The sequence below is a fragment of the Rousettus aegyptiacus genome, unplaced genomic scaffold (genome assembly GCF_014176215.1).
Source record: "Rousettus aegyptiacus isolate mRouAeg1 unplaced genomic scaffold, mRouAeg1.p scaffold_m13_p_10, whole genome shotgun sequence".
Lineage (NCBI taxonomy): Eukaryota > Metazoa > Chordata > Mammalia > Chiroptera > Pteropodidae > Rousettus > Rousettus aegyptiacus.
In genome coordinates this window covers 35,891,468-35,903,123 of record NW_023416285.1, presented here as the reverse complement: position 1 = coordinate 35,903,123, position 11,656 = coordinate 35,891,468, and the positions used below count along the sequence as shown (strand labels likewise).

Here is an 11,656-nt window from a genome sequence, read left to right as displayed (position 1 = left end):
TAATATGTTTATATCTGATACACATTACAACATGAAGCTTGAAAACATTATGTTAAGTGAAATAAGCCATAAACAAAAGGACAAACATTGTACGATTCCCCTTACATGAATCAAATTCATAGAGACAGAAAGTAGAACAGTGGTTACCAGGGATTGAGAGGAGAGTTAGTTAATGGCTGTAGAATTTTAGTATGGGATGACTTTAAAGTTCTGGAGATGGTTAGTGGTGATGTTTGCACAACAAAATGAATGTATTTAATGTCAGTAAACTGTACACTTAAAAATGGCTAAAATGGTGAATTTTTTTTGTTTTACTGCAATATTATAGTAAAACATACATAACATAAAGTCTACATAACATAAAATTTGTGTACATATTTATAATATATATGTTTATAATTTATAATTTATATTACATATATGATATATATTTATAATTTACTACACTATAGTGAAATATACAGAGAATAAAATTTATATATATATTTACAAAGCATGATATTTGTTATTTTTGTACAGGGATCAAAATGAAGAGAAATATTTTCAGTTTCTATATACTATCTCTTATTTAAACTGTTTACATGTATGTATTACTTTTAAAATCTATAATAATTTTTTTCATGTCTTCAGTTTTTAAAAATTTATTTATTTAAATTAGTTTCAAGCATACAGTACATTGGTTTGACATTTATATAGTTCATAAAACAATCCCCCCAATTGCTCCCTCCCTCCCCTGGCCTTCCACCTAGCCATCATATTAATGTGCAGGGGCCATGTTAATCTTCTCTGTATCATTCGAATTTTAGTATATGTGTCGCTGAAGGAAGCACTCATATAAATGCTAACTGCATTCCCTATGCCATGCTCACTATCACCGTGACCGTCTATCAACTATTAATTTGTACTTCTTTAACCCTTCGCCCCATTCTCTTAGCCCCCTCATCCCCCTCTGTCTATCACCAAATTGTCCACTGTATTTGTGACTTTGTTTTTGAATAGTTTGTTCTTTTTGTTCCTTAGATACCACATATAAGTGAAATCATATAGTATCTATCTTTTTCTATCTGACTTATTTCACTCAGCATAATAACCTCTAGGCCTATCCATGTCACTGCAAATGGTAGGATTTCATTTCTTTTAATGGCTGAGTAATATTCCATTGTACATATGAACCATAATTTTATTATCCAATTGTTGGTTGATGGGCATTTAGGTTGCTTCCATATCTTGGTTTTTGCGAATTGTTTTGCCATGAATACTGAAGTGCATAGATCTGTACGAATTATTGTTTTGGTTTTCTTTGGCTAAATACTCAGAAGTGCTATTGCTGGGTCAAAAGGTATATCCATTTTTAATTTTTTGAGAAACCTCCATACTGTTTTCCATAGTGTACCAATTTGTAATCCCACCAACAATGTATGAGGGTTCCCTTTTCTCCTCATCTTTGTCAATTCTTGTTGTTTTTTGATTTATTGATGATAGCCATTCTGACGGGTGTGAGGCGATAGCTCATTGTGGTTTTAATTTGCATTTCTCTGATGATTAATGACCTTGAACATCTTTTCATATGTCTATTAGCCATCTGTATTTCCTCTTTGGAGAAGTATCTGTTCACGTTTTCTGCCCATTTTTTAATTGGATTGTTTGGTTTTTTCTTTTTGAGTTGTATATGTTCTTTATATATTTAAGATATTAACCCCTTATCAGATGTATCATTAGCAAATATCTTCTCTCAATCAGTTGTCTCGTTTTGTTGATGGTTTCTTTGCTGTACAAAAACTTTTTGGTTTGATGTCCCATTTGTTTGTTTAAATCTATAATAAATTTTAAAAGTAAAATTTGCTTTCAGCATAAATCCTTATAACTATAAATATGAAAAGATAGTATCTATAATATGCATAAATTATGTCATATGAAAATAATTTCAATTTAATTTTCTTTACTACTGAAAGATAAATAACAATATTATAAGAAATATACGATGTAAAAGGCTTACGAGCACCTTAACACAAATGCACTTTCCAGGATCATTTTATCCACCCCCCACCCCCACCCCACCTCATACACAGTGGCTCCTGTTATGGCCACCTTAGAGGAGCTTCTTTAAAAGTTAAGCCTGGACAGGTATGCTCAATGCTACTACCTGCTCCAGGCTAGACTTGAAGGTGGACATGGAATCAGAAGATTGTGGAAAAAAAGGAATTTATCTTGGAGAGTAACTTTGAGGATCAGTCAGATGTTAAATTTAAGCAGTGATCTTCCAAAGACTTCTCAGTTTTTTCACCACTTTTGTAAAAAGAGTATATACTGTTTCGTGGTTAATCCTACTTACTGGTGGAGGGTGAGAGAGAGTGTGAGCATAGAAGAGAGAAGGCAGAGAAAGGGATGCCCTGACCCAGCAATCCCAAAAAAGCATCTGAGTGCCTAAGATTCAGGCCTTTCTTATCTCCAAGAGAGATATAAAGGCTTTTATGAGATTCTATGTTCTTCCATTTGTGCTCAAAGGCCTGAGAGGGGATGTGCATACATAATAGGTCATATGTATTATTCTTCTAATAATTATAATTATTCAAATCTTTACTAAGAAATTCCTTCTACAATATGTACTTAGTAGAAAAAATACCAACACAACATATTACACTCCAACTTGAATCCTTTTGTTTAGATATATTAATACTTCCATATCGTTTGAGGATTTGAACAACGAATATATTTGCTGTTAGAGTTAATTCTTTAAGATCTTATCGATTGCTTAAGAAATAACATTCCACCTGAAGATGCATGAGGCTGCCCCTCCTATACCCTTGATCTAATTTTTAGCAGGATCCAGATCTGAATACATTCCGATTTTCATCAACGTGCACTAGTTTAGCTAAGCTCTTACTTGTGTTAACATAAAAATAAAAGGCCATTCAAAGTGAGAGGCAATAAGTACAGCTTCAGGAAGCACTGATTCAGGCAGAGACCCAAACAATGTTCCCAGTAGGAGACAAAGGCAATGGGTATTTATGAGAAAGGGAAGGGGAACAATTACATCAATAGAAAGAAGGTCTTTCTAATGATGAAGATAATATAATATAGTGATGTTAATTCTAAACAATGTTTCAATTTTCAGTCCAGTAGTCATAACTCCTTTCTTGATCTCTTTGTAAATAATGTTGCTTCAGGTCTAGTCCAAAGGTTCTTTTGCCCTGTTTTAATATTCCAAAGATTTGAGGCATAAGGCATGCAAAGCAGTTCCGCTGGCATAGCAGCCCCACCTCCATTTCAAACGGGCTCCATTTTTTTTTTTTTTTGACACCTGAAAAAGAAATTCTTGAGGAATTTATTTCTCTCCACAGTGCCTAAAATGATGCAAACTATATTCCCAATGCTCAGTTACGTATGTTAACTGCCTGACAATTTTTTTTCTATGTGATTCCTGATAGAGGTGCAATTCCCTTATCAAAAAGGAGGGGTAAAGGTAGAGTTTGTCTTTAAGGCAGAGTCTGTTTACTTATAGAACTCAATGGAAATAAATTACAGTGTCTTTACCGAAATAGCGCGTCATTCAGATGAGGGAAAAGAATCCTTCTTGAAGACCTAGTTTCTGGATTTCCTTCACCTATAAATAACCCTTTGGCTTTCAGTGCATACTCTTAATAGCAATCATAAAGAAACTAGAATTAACAGCAATCTATTCCTAGAGCAACTTCTAACAGGTGCCAAACATTGTTTTCTTGCTTTGTTTATGTGAGCCTTTTTACGAAGTCACATTTTGGTTGATCTATTTCCTCTAGTTTACTTTAGAAACTTATGTGTGCATTTCCCAGTGAGTGGAATCTTTAACAATAGGTGCCATGTACATGGGAAATAATTACTAGGAAAAAATGTGAAACAACAGGAATTTACTTTGATATTTACAGATATACAGATTTTCTAGATTGACAACTCGAAGCAGTTTCATTAATTTGTTTGTTTGTTGTTTAGTTTGAAGATTTGCTTGTTTGTTTTTTTCTCCCCTATAGAATTTATTACTTTCTTCAACAAATTGGCCAGTAAATTTAGTCAATCATGTCAGTTATCGAGAAAGAAACTTTTATACAGGTTTGAAAGTGATTTATTTGAAAATAAATCCTCAAAACATATCAATTTAGAAAAAAAAAAAATTCCAGCCCAACTGATAAATTCACGAGTTACTCCGGCAACTAAAGTAAATTTAAGTTGATTTAAAAATTTTTACTGTATTCCTTAATGATCAGATATAGCGATCAGATCCTCAAAAGATTTTGAGAACAAGGAAACACAATGCCTTAAAGTTATAACTGTCCGAAGGAAGAATTGCTCAGGTGACTGGTAATCTGGAGGAAGACAATAGGACTGGCCCCACACTATTATCTGATTAAGGTATGTTATTTATTTTATATCAACGAATGATGCCAGAATTGACAGTTTACAGGTATATCAAATATTGTGGCTCAAGCGGAATATAAGTATTCTGAATACTCAGTCGTCCTGTTGAGTTTGTCTCATAGCATACAGTGGGAACTTGTAAGAGAGTATACGTCTTTACTTACTGAATTCTATTCATTTAATTATTAAATTCAGCCTATCAAAAATCTCAAAGAAAACTGAAAGATCTTTATTTTTTAAGTTTTAATAAGCTTTGAAAATACAATAAAATATCGGCGACCCTAAAGATAAGTCAATCAATATAGTTTCGGTCAATATAATTCTCTAAAAAGCTAAACTATATTTTTTAGAATTATTTTTTTCTGTTTTTTTTTTATTGAGAAACAGAATAAACATTTATTTAAAAAAAGAGAAATAAGAAATATATATATATGTGAAAAGGAGCATGTAATTTTAAAGAGTTAAATAAATAAAAGCTAAATGAAACCATCTTTTTGATGCCATAGGAAAAAAGTTCCAAAATGCCTTGATTTTCACAATCAGTAAATATAAGCTCCCTGTATTTCTGCAGAAGGATTTCAATAGAACTTTACAAGATACTACTATGCAAATTTTGGATGATTAGGCATATCAATGGGGGAGTGACATCAGAAAGAGAATATAAGGAAAAAGACAATTGAGTTTGGGTCCTCTTACCAGATACAATTTCATCTGTATAAAGCTTGCCAGAAGTCAAAGTACTGCTTTACTCTGCAAAGGAAGTGTGGCATCTAGTGGACATTTCGTTTCTGCAGTACCTTCCTGTATTTGGCAAGGAAATAGATATGATATAGATCTTTGGGTTTAAATGTTTTGTTGTTGTCGTTGTTGTTGTTTTAAATAAGCCATGTTTTCCTCTTGCATATTAGGTGTGATATTTTTATACTAACTTGGCAATAAAATTCGAGCTGCTCATATAAAAAAGTTTAGAAATCTGTAGTTCTACAAAGTTATTCTTATTTGTGTGCTTACCTTTTATTCTGAAAAATATTAGAATCTGAGATCATTAAATTATATTTACATTAAATAAAATCCTTTTTATTTTTCTTAGAATATTAAGTTTCACAAAATGTGAAATTCTTTAAGAACAGTATGCAAATATATTGCTTTATATCATGAAAATCTTTTACAAGTCAGAGATTTCAAGTAATAACAGAAATATTAAACTTCAAATTTATAGAGTTCTAAAATAGATGTTTACTTCATATCGGAAAACAATATTTTCAAAATAAAGTATTTTAAACTAGACATTGCAAACAATTTTCAAGCTTTGTTGATTTCAGTTGTGTACTGACAAATAAAACATGGTTCCAGTAAAAATTTACTTCTGAATATTCATCATGATCCAAAATATATTAACTTACTACATTATTGAGTCATATCTCATAATTCACCTTTGTTCTCTTGTCAAATCAGTCAAGTGTTCTTTAAAAAAAGACTTAGAAGTGTGCAACTTGGTATTTATTAAAAGATGAACAATTTTAAAATAGTTTAGTGACTTTCTGTGAATTGACTAAACTTTCAAGGTATCAAAGATTTTAGAGAACCTTTTGCTTTGCTCTAAAATATTATTTGCCTACTACTGATTCTTCGATGTTTCCATAGATTAATTGTATATCCTGATAGAGATGGCCTGTTAGCAAGAGAAAATTTTGAAGAATAATTTATGAATTTCAGGTGGGCAGTCTGAAATGGCTTAGGTTTTTGCCACTTGAGAGAAGCATTTACTTCTGTTCATTGTTCGGTAACCCTAGTGGACATCATGTAACACTATTAAATTAAAATTCTTATGAAATTATCCAATGGCCAATCAAAGTAATAGAGACTAGTTGTAGGTTCAGCTGAGGGAACTGAAGTAATTATGTTCCTGTGATATGTTTGAATCCTACAGTTCACACTTAACTTGGTATCTACCCATCCATTGTTAAATACCTGTAAATCCATGAAGAAAATTATGTACTTCCAAAGTTAAGATCTTAGTAATTTAAAAATATTGAAATAAAACATTTATATATTTGGAAGCTTTTTTGCTTCTTTATTTCCAAGGTAGATAATAATCATCCATACTTTGTTTCATGAGACTTTTGTAAATTTGGCAATACCCCGTATCCATTTCTTAAAAGATAACTCACTCTCAAAATTATGCAGTAGCTTATAAAGTGTGCAACATTATTTCTTAAGTGGAAGGCTCTCCTTTCTTGTATAATGATATCCCTTAGCATATAATATTCCTTCCACACCTTTCAGGACATGAATGAGAGAATGAAATGGAAAGAATCAGTGAATTTTTAGTGCAATATTTTTCTTTAAAAAATTTTTTTCTTAGTAAAAAGTTTAGTAAAAGTTTGAAAAAAAAGAGGGAAAAGAAAAGGAGAGGAGGAGAAAAATGAATGGAGTTGCTTTGCAACCTCAGAGAAAGGGAAAGATTGCCCTGGTATGGACATTTCAGCACTGTACTATACAAACAGTCACGGCAAAATACAACTCAACACAAATACATTCCATGTACATATCTGGTTCAGTATTAATTATAACAGAATTCCTACTAGTATTAAATGTGAAAATTTCCCATAATGTCTAAAGCACTACACAAATACAAGGTAGTGCTATATTAGTATTGCTACTTTCATCAGCAAGTATAATAGCTAAGACTTATAGAATCTTACAAAATGGTAAACACAGCTTTAACTTAACTGGTATATATACATCACTTCATTTGATCCTCACAACGATCCTACAAAATGGACTCTATTTTGTTCTTATTTTAATTAAGAGAAAAATGAGGCACAAAATGGTTAATTGCCCGGACACACAATCAGGAAATGGCAAAGTAAGGTATTAACTAGCAATCCTAGCTCTTAAATATGTCTGTTTAACTTCTGAAAATTTAAAAACTAACATTGGTAATGCTAATAATAGTAATTGGGAATAAGAATCTAGTAAAAATATATGGTAAGTGTATAAATCAGAACTAAACTACAACCTCGATTTTGAGTAAATTCTTCAAAATTACAAGCATTACTATCATACAATATAGATGTTGATAATGTCCTTTTGATTTATTTTTACATTTGAGAAAATAAGCAACAAAACATGCCCTCTTGCAGAATCAGCTTGTTGCTATAGATTAATATTGAGAATGAAAATAGTAAAATGACAAGGCTCTGTACCAACTTGTAACAAGAAAAAATGTGTTTAATCCAACATATTCATGTATTATGTTTTAACTTTTTTAAAAGAGTAGTGAACCACTTATAACCTTTCAAAGGCATTGGATTAAAGGGAGATTTACCTTTTCCTTTAAAAACAGCTCTCATATAAAGGTTTGGAAGTTTTCCAGTTGTAGGTTATTAAAGGTTTGGGTTATTATAAGTGTATTATTTTTCAGAGGTATTTGAAAATTAGTAAGTTATATTAAACATAAAAGTTCAAAATATCAAATCTGCTATATCACCATTGATACTGTAACATCAACCTTTGTAATATTCACCATTATTTTTCCCACAATGAAAATGTTTTGCTGTTTAATGGTTAATTGATTTAGTTCTATCTTCTGTAGTAATGTTAATTTTAGTGATATGATCTAATATGAGGAATTACAGAGCTCAAATTACAGAAATGTCATACTAAAAAAGATTATTTATTTTTCATAAATTTTCTCTTTTGCTAATTGATATGTCCCTGATTGCTTTACAAGTGGGATTTTTATTTTTAACAGACCTAAAAACATAAGTATTAATATATTAAAGGCAACACCAAAAGTATCCCAACAGAGTAGGTTATTCAAAGAATAAATGAACTTCAAGTAATAAAGGAAGTAAATAGAAGCAACAATAATGAGGTACTCAGACTGCTTTAGGTGTTTTAAAGTACTCTTATGTCACCGATTTTCAAGCTGTGGCTACCAGTCTTGCAGGGTGCTTGTCAGAAATGCAATTTGTCTGACCCATATCAGAACTACTGAATCTGAAACACGAGAAGTGGGACCCACCAACAGTGTTTCAATAAGCTTTCCAACTGTCCAACATAATCTTCACAATGGCCCTATGAAATTTATAATTTTTATATTTTACAAAAGGTAAACAAAATTTTACTGATAACAAGAGAGAGAGAGATCCAATTCGGTGCTGTCTACAAAGGACACATTTTAGTTTCAAAGACACAGATAGTTTTAAAGTTAAAAAATAATTTTAAAAAAAGATATAACATGCAATTAATAATCATGAGAGGTATAGTGTGTATCCTAATATCAGACAGAACGGACTTTAAGACAAAAGTATTAGTAGAGACAAAGTGACATTTTAAAATAAAAGGCTCAATTCATCAGGAAGATATAACAATTATGAACATATATGCATCTAACAACTGAGCCCCAAAATATATGAAGCAAAAAGTAATTAAAAAGAGAATTATAGGGAGAAATAGACAATTCGAGAATAACAGTGGAGGCTTCAATATCACATTCTGAATAATAACGGGTAGAGCAACTAGATAGACAATCAACATAGATATAGAAGATCTAGATAATACTATTAACCAACTTAACTGAACTGACATCTGTAGTTTTCTTCAGCCAAAAAGAGTAGAATAATTCTCGAATGCACATAGAACATTTTCCAGGATCAACTATACGTTAGACCATAAAGCAAGTCTCAAATTTAAAAGGACTGACATCATGCAAAATATGTTTTCTGACCATAAAGGAATAAAATTAGATGTCAAAACAGAAAATAAAAAAGAAAGAAAAGGAAATCTATAAATATTTAGAAATTTTAAATGTATCTCTAAATTGTCCATTGGTCAAAGAAGAAATCACGAGGAAAATTATAACATATTTTGAGATAAATAAAAGTGAAACTACAACATATCACAGTTTATGAAATGGCGCAAAATCAATGTTTAGGAGGAAATGTACAGCTATAAATGTGTGTATTAGGAAGGAGATAGAAAAACTAAATAGACCTAACAAACGAAAAAGTTGAACCAGTCGTTAAAAATCTTCACACAAAGAGAAGCACAGACCTGGATGGCCTCACTGAGAAGTTTGCCAAACAATTGAAAAATAATACCAACCTTTCATAATTTAGAAAATAGAAAAATAAATAATACAGGTCGCCCTATGAGATAAATATTATCTCCATATTAGAAAAGAATAAAAGTTGACCAAGAAGAAGAGGAATCACAAATTATCAAAATCGATAATGAAAAAAGGATATAACCACAGAAATTAAAATTATTATAAGGGAATACTCTCAATAACTCTATGCCAACAGATTGAACAACTAAGATGAAATGGACAAATTCCTAAAAAAAGACAAATATACTATTAATAGAAAACCTGAACATACCTACAACAAATAATGAAGTTGAATCAGTAATTCAAAATCTTCCCACATCTAGGCTCAAGCCTAGATAGTTTCACTGATGGATTCTACCAAACATCTAAAGAAATAATACCATTCCTTCCCAAAGACAAAGAAGAGAACACCTTCCAACTCATTTTATGAAACCAATATTACCCTGATACCAAAGCCAGACAAAGATATCACAAGAAAACTACAAACCAATATCCCTCATGAATATATACATGAAAGTTTTCAACAACATATTAGCAAACCAAATCCAGAAACATAAAAATAGAATATACCATGAGCAAGTGGGATTTAAAACCTGAAATGCAAGGTTGGCTTAGCATCTAAATAGCAATTAATATGCTATCTTTTTAATAGATTTAAGAACAAAACACACATGATCCTCTTAATAGATGCAGGAAAGGCACTTGACAAATTCCATTTACAATAAAAACAAAAACAAATAAACAAAAATCCTCTCAATAGCCAGGAATAGAAGAAAACTTTTTTTAACCTGATAAAAGAAATCCATGAAAAACCTACAGCTTGGGGTGGCTCCTTAGTGTAGTGGTTAGCACGTCTGCTTTACATGCAGAAGGTCCTGGGTGTGTGCCCCAGGTGGAGCCACAGACCATACCCAGGTGCCCCAGGCCCCGGGCACACCACAAGCACATGGGAGGAGATGGCCCGCCTTCAGAGATCCAGTTCTTAAAAAAAAAAGAGAGAGAGAGACAGCAACATCTGTAGGTCAGAGGTGGAAGTGGGAGCGGGGGTGGAGATTAAACAGGGAGGAAAAAAGAAAATACTTATAGCTAACATCATACTTAATGATGAAAGGCTGAATGCTTTCCCCCTAAGAACGAGGTAAAGATATCTGCTCTCACTACTGTGCAACACTGTTGATAGGGTAATCAAGTGTTATAAATCAGTAGTCTCCAACCGTTTTGACACCAGGGGCTAGTCTGCCTATGAGATCTAATGCCTGATAACCTGAGGTGGAGCTGAGGCCGTGATACTAGTGCTGGGGAGCGGCTGCCAATACATGAAGCTTCGCTCACTCAACTGACACTCTCCTCCTGCTGTACAGCCCGATTCATAAGAGGCCATGGTCCAGTACCAGGTCTGCTGTCCCGGGGTTGGAGACCAAGGTATAGACCAAATGTTGGTGTCCCTCAAAATTCATATGTTATAACGTAATCTCCATTGTGATAATATTTGGAGGTGGCTTTTTTTGGGAGGTAGTTTTTTGGGAATCAGTGCCCTTATAAAAAAAAGACCACAGAGAGCAACCTTGCTCTCCTACCATGTGAAGATAAAGAGAAAATGGCTGCCTATGAACCAGGAAACTAGTCTTCACCAGACACTTAATCTGCTGATACCTCGATAGTTAGCCCTCCCAGCCTCCAGAACTATAAGAAATAAACTGATATTTAAGCCACCAAGTTTATGGCAATTTTCTTATAGCAGCCTGAACAGATTAAAATATCAGGCAGCAAACAAACAAATAAATAAATAGTATCTACAGGAGAAAGGAAGAAGTAAAAAACTGTATTCATTCACAGGAGACATTATCTGATATGTAGAAAATTTCAAAGAATCCACAACAAAACTATGAGAACTGATAAGACCAACAATGTTATGGGACACAATATTGACATACATACGAAAATCTGTTGTACTTCTAAATACTAGAAATGAACAGTCCAAAATGAAATTAAAAAAAAAATAAAATGGAGAGTTCTTGTAATTCTGATTTGATTTAAACTGTAGTTTTCAAACATTTTTTTCCTTCTTCGCTTCTCTTTCTTAGGACACTTCACCTACTTGACCTTCTCTCTCACCTTGATGATCCTTGACCCCTGAGACAACAGAAG

General features: G+C 32.4%; 1 pseudogene; it reads right to left on the bottom strand.

Annotated features, from left to right (window-relative positions):
* Positions 1 to 761: 761 nt before the first annotated feature.
* LOC118608822 lies at positions 762 to 830 on the bottom strand (annotated as a pseudogene).
* Positions 831 to 11,656: the final 10,826 nt, after the last annotated feature.